The sequence below is a fragment of the Heptranchias perlo genome, chromosome 4, assembly GCF_035084215.1.
Source record: "Heptranchias perlo isolate sHepPer1 chromosome 4, sHepPer1.hap1, whole genome shotgun sequence".
Lineage (NCBI taxonomy): Eukaryota > Metazoa > Chordata > Chondrichthyes > Hexanchiformes > Hexanchidae > Heptranchias > Heptranchias perlo.
In genome coordinates this window covers 78,221,948-78,233,815 of record NC_090328.1, presented here as the reverse complement: position 1 = coordinate 78,233,815, position 11,868 = coordinate 78,221,948, and the positions used below count along the sequence as shown (strand labels likewise).

The following is an 11,868-nucleotide window of genomic DNA, read 5'->3' as shown; positions in this document are numbered from 1 at the left end:
CTTACCCCAATCACTTTCCTGCACTGCTTCCTTTTTTTTCTCTTTAGCATTCTAGATTTCTCTCCACGGGACCCTTCGCCACACCCCCCCCCTTATTTAGTTTAGATGAGGCTAATGACAGTTCTGTGCAAACCCACCATTCCCGAGAAACACAGATATAATCAAACCCAGAGGGCCAGCAGGACCATTATGGAACACACCATAGGGATAATGAAGCAGAGGATCAGGTGCCTTGAATGGTCAGGGGCACCCTATAGTCTGCCCCAGACAGAGTATCCTGCATTGTTGTGGTGCACTGCATCCTGCATAACCTCACATTACAAAGAGGCCTGCATTTGGAGGAGGCAGAGTAGCAGCAGTCCTCATCGGACAAAGGAGACCCAGGGGAAGGAGAGGAAACAGCAGAGGAAGGAGGGCCACATCGGTGCCTTACAGCAAGAGATGTGAGGGATCAGCTCATAGCTCAGTGATTCTGCTGACCTGATAATTTCTCTGCTCTGAGGACTTACGCAGAGCCCCTCTGCATTAACAGTCTGGTTACATCCTTCACTGTTCCCACCATCCTATATAAAAGAACATTGAAACCATTCAGGGAACTTCTATATCAATTGCATACTAACAATGCAGAATCAGAAGCTGCTACTAAACTACACTGCAGAACAAAATGCCAATTGTGATAAAGGTGATTAATTTAATAGCAAATATAGTAATTGCCTTCCATTCATTTCTTACCCCAGTGATCAACCTATAGTGCTTTTCTTTAAAGAGGTATATTAACACTACTACTCCTACAAGGTACTCCCCTGGTGGCCTCAGCAAAGCTGGTGAAAGGCTGCTGTTCTTCATGTGGGGACTCTTGAGATGCTCATGGCTGGTAACTTCTGGGTGCTCGAGCGTGTGAAGGCTCAGCTGCAGATGGTTGCATTTCGGCAGTCTGGCCCAGCTGACTTGCTGGCACCATGGCAGGTATTGGTTGAGGGAGTGGCAAAGGAGCAGATGAGCTGGCGTCCTGAGAGAGGCCAACATGCACCATTCTTGTTACGCCACTGCCACTCCCATGGGGCTGGGGCTTATCACTTCCATTAATCTGCAGGAGCGCAAACTGCAGAAGGTAAGCGATTCCTTCAAAGTCCCTATCAATTTGGTCCACAATCTGTCCGAGATGGACACCTGTCTCTCCAAGGTGGAGCCCAGAGCCTACATGACAATTGTTTGAGCTTCCACCAAAGCTCCAAAACATGGACTCCTGTTGTGAGGGCCTGGTTGCTGCAGCCCATGAGGTGACCACAATCTCCGGTGTAGACTGCAGAATGCTGATGTCATATGAGATGACACCACACAGGCTGGAAGCAGACTCCTTCCCACTCTCAGCCATAGTGCTGAAACTCCTTGGCAGGCTTTCCAACACCTAATATAACTGCTTGTGTGAGGCCAGCAGTTTTCTTTTCATGGCTGGGCTCATGAAGTCCTCATCTCTGTCCTCTTCAGCAGAGCTGGGAGAGGACGTCGCTCTCCCTTTCAGCCATCTCTGTCCAGGCCAGTTTCATCGTGGACTTGGTGATACTCTTGCAGCCTCTGGAGAGCAATTTCTCCCTCCTCTCCCTCACTTCCTCTACTAGGACCTCCAGGGAGGCATCTGAAAAGTGAGGGGAGGGGGAAGGGACAACATCCTTCCACTTATCTGTTTCGCTAAAAAGTCTTCCAGAGTTGTACAGTGAAAAATGCAAGCCGGGATGCAATCTTGCTTTAAGAGGTGCTCCTCCACCTTACATAGGCCTTGGGTGTTGTACCAGAAACTGTGAATGTCATGTGAGCAGGCTGCCTGCTTCACGATGCAATCGTGAGGACAGGTCTGTCAGTCAATCATATTAAAATGAGGCCCCAGAGTTAAATTTGCTCAGGCCTCACGCCAACAACACCATGGGGGCTTCCCCCCACTCCCAAGTTAAAATCGGGGCTCTATATTTTATAAACCATTTTAAAAACCGAACAGACTTTTCAGGTGCTTATCAAGGTAATGCATGCCAATTATATGATGTATGTGAAGTTAAACAATTTCGAATCAATCATATGTAATTCCATGTTTTTTAATTTGGTATGAGAGGAACCACTGAGCCCTACAAATTGAAATTGAGCTAAAAGCAGAACTTAATCCACAGTGCTGTGAAGAGAGGCAAGTCAAAACAGAAACCAGAGACAATCCAATGGTCAAGAGCATTAAAACTATAGGTCTAGGAGAAGTGCAAAGAGATGATCACAGAGGTCTGGCAGAAATTTCTAAACTGAAACCTACTTTATATTCTTTTGCAACATCCCTAACAGAAAATCCCTTTCTCTTTGTGAACATTTAGAACTACAAATTATTGCACTCAGGTTTAACCTTATCATTGGTGGAACAAGCTCTCAATATCATCAGATCAAGGATTCAGGCTTCCAACTTTGACACGGCTTGAATACTTTGCATTCAAATATCTTGTTTAAAAACCCACTAATTGGGTTAATTATTCAAAATTCAGTGACGACTAGCCAAAATAAATAAATATGCTCTAAGGTAAGATCACACAACCCTCTTTCTTGGCTACTTACAAGCAATTCAACCCCAGAGTCCCTGTTACATTTCTGAGGCTTCACTCCAGACAATTTTCTTGGGTTCGGTGTTTCAGACCACTCCCATAGGTGAGCCCTCACTCCCTACGACCTGGTGCTTACCTTTACCTGTCCAATATCTAGATAATTTGAAGTAAGCCCAGGGATCAAATGGAGAACTCTCGTCACTTTTATTTCAACTTATTGGTTATGTGACATGCCCTCACATGATCTTCCTCGATTTTGGAAGGTGGGAGAATAAATATTCCATTAGACTGAGGTTCAGGCTATAGACATGCCAAACAATAAATGGGTAAGTGAATAGAAGCAATGACATACTGTAGATATAAAATAGTTACAGGCTTAACTATCCTTCTTCAGAAGATAGAAAATAACAGTTGCATCTGCTGTGCTAAACTTCCATGTGAAGTGGACCTTCCTCAAGGTCCCTAACTTAACCTTACATGATAGGTGTAACTGGGACTCCAGCCTCAAGACTGGATCAAAACTCTCAGCAGCGCCTCACCACAGTGTAAATGGGCTGGCTGTGCCACACAATCAAAGTTAAGAAATAAAAAAAAGTGCCCCATTTTTAAATAGACTGGTTTCAAATCACTCCTGAGGGTCTTAATAATGCTATCCATCAGGAACACAGATGTTTTCCCATATTTAAATGGTGTCATAATACATCTATCCCCAAATGCTACAGAAATTCTGATGGGCGACAAAAAGTGGGCACCTTTTATAACCAGCTCCCATCCTAATTTTCACCCAATCCATTCAGATTGTGATGGTTTCACATAGATTTTGGAGTGGAAATTTGGGGCCATACTTTTGAAATGTTACCAGCTCAAAGATTTAAAAATATATCTTGAATTCAAAAAGATGCAATTAAAAATATATTCAAACAAACCCACGGTATATTTGTAATTAAAAAACCCAACCACTTCCTTCCAACCTTTAATGGTATCACCATCGCCAGGTCTCCCATCATCAACATCTTGGGGGTCAGCACTGACCAAAAGTTTAACTGGACCAGTCATATCAACACCATGGCTACAAGATGCAGGACAAGGCTTGGTATGATTGGCTCACCTTCTGACCCCTCAAAACCTGTCCACAAGGCACATGTTAGGAATGCAATGAAGACTCACTTCTCACCTAGATGGGTGCAACAATAACAACACTCAAGAAGCTTAACACCGTTTGATTAGCACTCTGTTGGTGGACTCAGTATCCATCCCCATTATTACCAGCATACTGTATGCAACATCTACTGATGCAATCCACCAAGCTTATTTTGACAGCACCTGCCAGCCCTGTAAACTCCACCAACATGAATGAGAAAAACAACAATGTCATGGAAACACAATCACCCCAAGATCCCCTCCAAGTAGAAGTAAAGTAGCTTAGTTGTTATAGTGCAAGGATAACTCAAGGTTGTGAGTTCCAACCCCTCCATGGCGAGTTATGAAACTGAATTTGATAAATCCGGGAATTTGTGAACCTGCACCAGAAAAATTACTGCAAAAGCTTTTAGATTGTCCTACAAACCCAATTGATTCACTTATGTCACTGCGTTGTGGGGAAAATAGAGTTCATACTACATTCTTCAGTGAACTATAAATGTGGCATGAATATATTTTTTCTCGTCTCTTATTCGCTCTTTTGTCTGGGTGGGGTTTTCTTTTCACACACTTTTCCTTTGAAAAAATCCCAGCATATTCCTGCAAACTTCTCCAAAACAGCAATTTCATAAAGCTCAGACGCAGTAGTTTGTTCATGTAGCTGACAGTGCTGGAAACGGACATTAAAAATATAATCTGACTAAAAAACCACAATTACCCGTCATGCTGTTCTAGTTTAAAGCGGCTGATTGCACACACTTGCAGTTTATGGTCCAGGGCTGATGGTATTTGTAGTTTTTTTTAAAATTGCACTCTCGAGACTTTCAATGAAATTGATGGCTTATTTTAAGTAAAGAAATAATTAAGAATCAAATGTAAGAGGTGGGTTTTTGTTGCGTGCCGCTTGATTAGAGCCGGTAGTTTGGAACTTAGTGGAGGCTACAGCTGTCAATCAGAGACAGGCGGGAAGCTCGAGCGCAGGTTCCGGGTGCAGACAGGGAGCGGGTGACCGGTTTGCAGGTCAGTAATATTACCAATTCTACAACTTACTGTAGGTAAGATCTAAAATCGTATAAGGGGCGTTGTGGACTATCAATAGTTATTCTTACCTGGTCTGTGCAATAAAGTTTATGCTCAGAGGGCACGCAACAGTTTAATAAATTAAACAGAACGTAACTAATGACAAAATAGAGATGTTTTGACAACCAATAAGTACATTTTTTTGTGTATATATGTATTTAATGAAGGAACATTTAAAGTTTTTTTTTTGAAGAGGGGAGGGACATAGGACTTGTCCAAATTCACTACTTCCAAGTTTCAGTTGCAACGAACGTACGAGGGACAGGGAAAGGGCAGCTGGTCCATCAAGCCTGTTCCATATGACCCCCCCCCCCCCCCCACAACTAACCAGCCACACAATCGCATTGGTAAGGCAAAAAAAAATGCTAGGCCAATTTAAGAGGGGAAGAGAGGCGGGGAAAGAGACTCTGGCAAATTTCGAGGTATCCAGCAGCGTCAGGGCTGTCCGCCACAGGCAGGTGGGGGCCAGTCTTCAGCCAATTCGATTCACTCCACGTGATATCAAGAAACGGCTGAGTGCACTGGATACAGCAAAGGCTATGGGCCCCGACAACATCCCGGCTGTAGTGCTGAAGACTTGTGCTCCAGAACTAGCCGAACCTCTAGCCAAGCTGTTCCGGTACAGTTACAACACTGGCATCTATCCGACAATGTGGAAAATTGCCCAGGTATGTCCTGTCCACAAAAAGCAGGTCAAATCCAATCCGGCCAATTACCGCCCCATCAGTCTACTCTCAGTCATCAGCAAAGTGATGGAAGGTATCGTCGACAGTGCTATCAAGCGGCACTTACTCACCAACAACCTGCTCACTGATGCTCAGTTTCGGTTCCGCCAGGACCACTCGGCTCCAGACCTCATTACAGCCTTGGTCCAAACATGGACAAAAGAGCTGAATTCCAGAGGTGAGGTGAGAGTGACTGCCCTTGACATCAAGGCAGCATTTGACTGAGTGTGGCACCAAGGAGCCCTAGTAAAATTAAATCAATGGGAATCAGGGGGAAAACTTTCCAGTGGCTGGAGTCATACCTAGCACAAAGGAAGATGGTAGTGATTGTTGGAGGCCAATCATCTGAGCCCCAGGACATTGCTGCAGGAGTTCCTCAGGGCAGTGTCCTAGGCCCGACCATCTTCAGCTGCTTCATCAATGACCTTCCCTCCATCATAAGGTCAGAAATGGGGATGTTCGCTGATGATTGCACAGTGTTCAGTTCCATTCGCAACCCCACAGATAATGAAGCAGTCCGTGCCCGCATGCAGCAAGACCTGGACAACATCCAGGCTTGGGCTGATAAGTGGCAAGTAACATTCGTGCCAGACAAGTACCAGGCAATGACCATCTCCAACAAGAGAGAGTCTAACCACCTCCCCTTGACATTCAACGGCATTACTATCGCCCAATCCCCCACCATCAACATCCTGGGGGTCACCATTGACCAGAAAGTTAACTGGACCAGCCATATAAATACTGTGGCTACAAGAGCAGGTCAGAGGCTGCGTATTCTGCGGTGAGTGACTGACCTCCTGACTCCCCAAAGCCTTTCCACCATCTACAAGGCACAAGTCAGGAGTGTGATGGAATACTCTCCACTTGCCTGGATGAGCACTGCTCCAACAACACTCAAGAAGCTCGACACCATGCAAGATAAAGCAGCCCGTTTGATTGGCACCCCATCCACCACCCTAAACATTCACTCCCTTCACCACCGGCGCACTGTGGCTGCAGTATGTACCGTCCACAGGATGCACTGCAGCAACTCGCCAAGGTTTCTTTGACAGCACCTCCCAAACCCGCGACCTCTACCATCTAGAAGGCAAGGGCAGCAGGCACATGGGAACAACACCACTTGCACATTCTCCTCCAAGTCACACACCATCCCAACTTGGAAATATATCGCCGTTCCTTCATCGTCACTGGGTCAAAATCCTGGGACTCCCTACCTAACAGCACTGTGGGAGAACCTTCACCAAACGGACTGCAGCGGTTCAAGAAGGCGGCTCACCACCACCTTCTCGAGGGCAATTAGGGATGGGCAATAAATGCTGGCCTTGCTAGCGACGCCCACATCCCATGAACGAATAAAAAAAAATTCCTTTTGGACTCTGAAGGCATTGATCCAGGAGACCACAGTGATTGGGAGACGCATCCCCCAATACATCACCCACTTTCTAAGTATAGTGATGTCGGCCACATTCAGGAACTCGGCCAACTCCCTTTTCAATGTTTGCAGCAGATCATGGCATGAAATGGAAACTTGTTCCATCAGTCGGCATTTCTGTGAAAACAAACACCACCTGACATCTAGCCTAGTTCTGTGTTTACCAAACCTATACTCGTGTCCTGTGGTCCTCCCTAACCTATTTAACCAAAATAGCCTGTCTACATGGGCCAAATTTAGAATCGTAGAAAGGTTACAGCACGGAAGGAGGCCATTCGGCCCAAAGAGTCTGTGCCGAATAAAAGAAAAACCTAGGATGCATCCCATCTGGACTGGGTGACTTATCTACTTTAAGTACAGCTAGACTTTCTAGTACCTCCTTTATCAATTTTAGCCCATCCCGTATCTCAACTACATCTTCCTTTACTGAGACTCTGGCAGCATCATCTTCTTTGGTAAAGACAGATGCAAAGTACTCATTTAGTACCTTGGCCATGCCCTCTGCCTCCATGAGTAGATCTCCCTTTTGGTCCCTGATGGGCCCCACCCCTCCTTTTACCACCTGTTTACTGTTTACATGCCTATAGAAGACTTTTGGATTCCCTTTTATGTTTGCAGCCAGTCTATTCTCATACTCTCTCTTTGCCCCTCTTATTTCCTTTTTCACTTCCCCTCTGAATTTTCTATATTCAGCCTGGTTCTTGCTTGTGTTATCAACCTGACATCTGTCAAACCTCGCTTTTTTTCTGCTTCATCTTGCCCTCCATCTCTTTTGTCATCCAGGGAGCTCCGGCTTTAGTTGCCCTACCTTTCTCCCATGTGGGAATGTACTTAGACTGTACCTGAACCATCTCCTCCTTAAAGGCTGCCCATTGTTCATTTACAGTTTTGCCTGCAAATCTTTGATTCCATTTTACCCGGGCCAGATTTTTTTCTCATTCCACTGAAATTGGCCCTCCTCTAATTGAGTATTTTTACTTTAGAGTGGTCCATGTCCTTTTCCATAGCTACTCTAAACCTTATGATACTACGATCGCTGTTCCCTTAATGTTCCCCCACTGACACTTGCTCCACTTGGCCTGTCTCATTCCCCAGAACCAAGTCCAGCAATGCCTCTTTCCTTGTTGAGCCGAAAAAGTACTGGTCAAGAAAGTTCTCCTGAACACACTTCAAAAATTCCTCCCCCTTTTTGCCCCTTATTATTTTAAAGACCTCAGTCAAGTCTCTTTGAACTTTATGCTTTCAAGACTAAAAAGTCCTAGCTCTCTAAGCTTATTGAACAGTTTTTTTGTATTTAAATTTTCTAGCAATGCATCCTAGTACTGTAGCATTGTTCGTGAACCATCAGCGATTCATGTACTGTAATACCTAGGTTTTTCTCTTCCCCCCCTACAAGTGTACGGATGCTTGACATTAGCTCTACCCTCATGCAAAATGCTGCATGTATCTATATTGAATGACAGGGAAAAAAAGTACCTGGATGTGCACCTGAAGTGCCGTAACCTACATGGCTACGGACCAAGTGCTAGAAAGTGGGATTTGGCTGGGTGGCTCATTTTCAGCCAGCGAGGATACGATGGGCTGAATGGCCTCCTTCTATGCTGTAAATTTTCCATTACACCTGCCAAATGCATGCCTGTTTCCCCATCACATCCAGATCCGCTTGTAATCTGTTTTTCGCATCTAAGGTCCTAACACTGATACAGATCTTTGGGGGGTAATTTTTTTGCTGTTTTTGGCACATTAGCGGTGCTACAATGGTGAAATAAATTTTTCCAGCAAGGAAGCTTGTGTGGAAGCTGTTTCTGGAGCTTGTGCACCTTTTTAAAAGGTTTTTCCTGAGTTTCCTTGCACTTGTGGAGCTCTTGCTTGATGTACCTGCCAAGTCACCACTCTCTCATTTGCATACGGCTGCCTGTCAGCTAATGACACTACAGATGTGAGTCTCCTGGTTTTACCCCGCTATTGCACTTGGGTAAGTTACCTCTTTGCCAATACAGCCTTTTGGGAGCTTGAATTCCAGAGTTCAGCTACCCTTTGTGTGAAAAAGTACTTTCTGATTTTACTCCTGAATGGCCTAGCTCTAATTTTAAGTTTGTGCCCCCTTGTTCTGGATTTCCCCCACCAGAGGAAATAGTTTTTCTGTATCTACCCCGTTGTATCCTTTTATTGTTTTAAATACCTCAATTAGATCACCCATCAATCTTCCAAACTCAAGGGAATACAAGCCAAGTTTATCATAATTTATCACTTTAGAGGGATATTATTAAACTAGAAAGAGTGCAGAAAAGATTTACTAGGATGCTACTGGGACTTGATGGTTTGACTTGTAGGGAGAGGTTAGATAGACTGGGACTTTTTTCCCTGGAGAGTAGGAGGTTAAGGGGTGATCTTATAGAAGTCTATAAAGTAATGAGGGGCATAGATAAGGTAGATAGTCAAAATCTTTTCCCAAAGGTAGGTGAGTCTATAACGAGGGGACATAGATTTAAGGTGAGAGGGGAGAGATACAAAAGGGTCCAGAGGGGCAATTTTTTCACTCAAAGGGTGGTGAGTGTCTGGAACGAGCTGCCAGAGGCAGTAGTAGAGGCGGGTACAATTTTGTCTTTTAAAAAGCATTTGGACAGTTACATGGGTAAGATGGGTATAGAGGGATATGGGCCAAGTGCAGGAAATTGGGACTAGCTTAGTGGTATAAACTGGGCGACATGGACATGTTGGGCCGAAGGGCCTGTTTCCATATTGTAAACTTCTATGATTCTAAGCCCTGGTATCATTTTGGTGAATCTGCACTGTACTCCCTTCAAGATCAGGCCACTGGGTAGATTCTTGAACCCCCGGTTAGGGTTTCTCAGGAATAGTTGTGGCGTTTCCTATAGGTATACTCGTGGATACCATTATGGACCGGCAATATCTTGCCTCTTTCTACCCCTCTTTGCCAATAAAGGGACATCCCGACAAACCACTACTCATCCTACCACATGAAAACATAACAGCCCTCTTTACCCCCACATGAACATGCTAGTCATCATCACATCAGTGAAGACATCAGCAACACTGCACCCTTTCCTGTGTGACTAACCTCCATCAGGAAGAAAGCACCATGTCGGTGCATGTTCTGTTTTGTTATAGTGAATTCCTAAGTACACACAATCAACCTATCCTTCTTCATACTGTACTTCCCTGGGTTCCTACAATTGCCTTTTTTAAAAAAACATATTTTATGCATCTTCTAGGTGACATCTGAGTGCCAGAATCGTGGGAGGTGGTTGGCTGCTCAGGGGACTGAGGAGGCCCTCGTCTCATTGCATCTTGCTACTTGGCAGCTTGGTGTCACCTCTCCTGTTCCACTGGTATATTGCTATGAGGGAAATGGCTGCAAGCCTGTGTTGCTGTACTGAGAGATGACAATATCATGCAGCTGCTTCTGTTGGGTGGCTTGACCCTCATCCTTTTCCCCTTCCTGTACCACGCGTTGCTGTGATGGATCTGCAGGAAAGGAGGCCAAGAATGGGTGCGCATCACCCCCTTGGGATTAGGAAGACAACAATGAGGGTGGAAGGTTGTAGTTGCGTGATGCTTCAAACGGTTGCCAGGCCATTGATGCAGGCACTCAGTCAGTAACCTGGTGCTAGCAAGATGCCACTGACCTCACCATCTCCCATGGCAAGAGCTATGTGCCTCCCAATGAGATGCGTGGCCTTCTCGACGTACGTGAGGTATTTAAGTTTGGGGAAGTTCCCTTCCGTGGCCTGACTCTGGCATGTATTGTGTGGCATTTGTCCTGCAAGATGGTAGAACGAATAAGGGTAATGCTAGCGGTTCAGTATGTGCCAATTGGCACAGGAGAGATGAAGTAATTGATGTGGGGCTATGAGGCTGTTAAAGTGGAGAAAGGTGTTTTAGGGTTGTGCATGTAAGTAATTGCTGTGAGGGTAGCTGTGCCAGGTGCTCCCTTTAACCAGAAAGCATTGTGAAGGGTTAGTTGCTTTAAGAGAATGAAGTGTGTGCTGGTACCCAGGATAGGCAAGAAAGAAATTCATTGCCTGCCCTGCTGAAGATGTGGAACTTTTTGTTGTGCTGTTTGGCAGTCCTGGGGGTGAGGGAACTGGCAGTCAGTGTCAGTGCCACCTCTCTTCAGGTGGCATGACTGATAATTCTGGGTAACTTGGTGGTACCCACACCCAGGGGTCTGTTCATCCTTCCTTCAATGCCTTCCACAACCGTTTAGAAGACTGAATGAGTGAAGCTGTGCATTCTTCGTCTCTGGCTTGGTGCCATGACCTGCTGCCCTCTGGGCACAGATAGGACTTGAATGTTCATGATTCTATCCAAGTATAATAAAGATATTGCTAAGACATGCAGTTAAGTTATTAGAGAAGGAAGATAAAGAGCCGAGTACTGTACCTTTCTTATCTGCTTGTCCCCCAGTCTTCTGGTGAAGAGCATAGATTGAACTGTTTTTTGAAAAGCTGTACAGAAGTTTCCTGATAGTTCAGCTGCCAACACTGGTATTACACCAATGCCTGCAGCAATGGGTATGCAAATAAGCGGACCCAAGAATCTCGTATTTTAAAAAAAACCTCGAGGCCATTGGGAGATGCAGCATTCTTTCTTTAAAGATGCAAATCGCATTGATGAAATTCCAGGCCTTTGCATCATTTGCACTTATGGACAGTTTCCTCAACACCTTCATCCTGATCATTGATAAAGGTGGTGAACCACAACTTCCCTAACACCAATCCCTGTGGCACTGCACCAGTGATCGGTTCCCCGCAGAAGCATTTGTTATTGTTTTCCTCCTAAAATCTCATTGTTATTATTGGTCTAACAATAAGGAACTGGCAAATAGGTTCCCAGACAATTTGCTAAATTCAGTTTACAGATCTATGTGCTGCAGTATGAACTTGGTGTGTTG

The 11,868-nt window shown here is 45.0% G+C and overlaps 1 protein-coding gene across 1 annotated transcript in view; it reads left to right on the top strand.

Annotated features, from left to right (window-relative positions):
- The first annotated feature begins 4,680 nt into the window (after positions 1-4,680).
- Positions 4,681-11,868, top strand: part of fancc (FA complementation group C) — a 241,255-nt gene continuing 234,067 nt past the window's right edge. The window contains exon 1 of the mRNA XM_067983192.1: positions 4,681-4,733. The gene's annotated coding sequence lies outside the window, so the exon portion shown is untranslated. The remainder of the gene's footprint in view (positions 4,734-11,868) is intronic.